Genomic DNA, 1,901 nt, shown 5'->3' with positions numbered 1-1,901 from the left:
TTTAAGGATGAAGATGCTCAGGAAGTCAAAAGATTTCAGTATGAAGATGGTCAGGAAGAACCCTTTGAACTAAGCTTTGTTGTTTGATTACGTTTGGCTACTAGTGACTGATGGGAACAAAGATAAGATTCGACAAACATAAGAGAGTCCTATTGATAATGTTCTACTTGCCAAACAGAAACATATTGGCAAAGATACATAGGTCAAAAATATTTTACTGAGGAAGTGAAACAAAGCTTGGGGTAATCAAAAATATTTTACTGAAGCAGCCAAGACAAAAAAAATGAACCTCTTCTTGAGCATGTAGACATTAATTTTCGCTCTTCTTGAGCATGTAGACATTAATTTTCGTGCACTTGTGTTATAACTGTTGATACAGTTTGTTCACTTCCCTTTCATTAAAACAACTAGCCACAATTGTAAGGATATAGTGATGATTGGTTTTTGGATTACCGAAGATTCAATCTATTACGTATTTGAGATTATTTAGAATATCGAAACCTTGAAATAATGTGAATTGTAGTTTTGCCTACCTTTGACTAATGTTTGATAATTTTATTGAACAAAATAAGATAAATGATTAGTTCATATTTCTTATTGACATGTCTTTATCTCTAAAAAATACACAATTTAATTAATACTAAATATTGATTCCCCCTTTAAAGGTGCAAAATTATTTTGTATATAAACAATTTCAATATTTTTATGTTTATGTAGTAGAAACTCTATAAATCAATACTCATAAATTAATAAACATTATAAACTAATAAATTTCTCTGATCTCGAGTTGAACCGGTTCAAAATATGACACATATCGATAAGATAATAACTTCTTAGAAAAAATTATGCACACATATTGTTCCTTTAAAATAAAAAACCAATAATTTTGTATATATACATTATATATATATATACAAACAAACAATTGTATTGTTTGCTTAATATTCACAGTAAAATTATCTATATATTTTCTTAATACTTCAATATATTTTGCAAATATTTAATAAAATTATATCTAAACCATATTTAAATTTTATATTCACCAAATAACACAATAAAATAATATAAATATTGAATTTAAAAAATGTAATTAATGTATATACCGTAAAAAAATATTATTTTTTTCTTTTAAAAACTATTTTAAAATTAAAAAAAATGAAATAGCTGATATTTAATATTAATTTTCAAGTTTGATATCAGGCTGCATACACAACTCTTTTATCATGTTCTGATATTAAGCTGAATTAAGTAACGAGACCACATATTTTAAAGCTTTAGTTAGGTTATATCTTTTGTGATGAAATTCTGTTAGACTCATGATCATGTTAACTGTTCATGGTGTTTGAACAATCGAACATGCTCATAGATTCACTTATTCAGTTGAGTTTAGTACAAATATTTTCTGATGTGTTGTTTATAGAACTTCTGACATTGTTTGACACTGATCTGTTTCAAGTAGCTCCATTTCATACGTTTTACTCACATTTGTATGAACACATGACCGAGGTAAGTATTATGCCAACTATCAAAAGATGGAAGAAATCCCTAGCACTTGAAAACAATATCTTATACTATTTTCTGTTAGAGCTGAGTTAAATTAAAAGTGTGTAGAAGAAGAAGTTTAAGGATGAAGATGCTCAGGAAGTCAAAAGATTTCAGTATGAAGATGGTCAGGAAGAACCCTTTGAACTACGCTTTGTGGTTTGATTACGTTAGGCTACTAGTGACTGATGGGAACAAAGATAAGATTCGACAAACATAAGAGAGTCCTATTGATAACGTTCCACTTGCCAAACAGAAACATATTGGCAAAGATACATAGGTCAAAAATATTTTACTGAGGAAGTGAAACAAAGCTTGGGTAATCAAAAATATTTTACTGAAGCAGCCAAGACAAAAAA

This window comes from Brassica oleracea, chromosome C9, assembly GCF_000695525.1.
Source record: "Brassica oleracea var. oleracea cultivar TO1000 chromosome C9, BOL, whole genome shotgun sequence".
In the NCBI taxonomy this organism is placed as follows: Eukaryota; Viridiplantae; Streptophyta; class Magnoliopsida; order Brassicales; family Brassicaceae; genus Brassica; species Brassica oleracea.
This window is presented reverse-complemented; position numbering follows the sequence as displayed.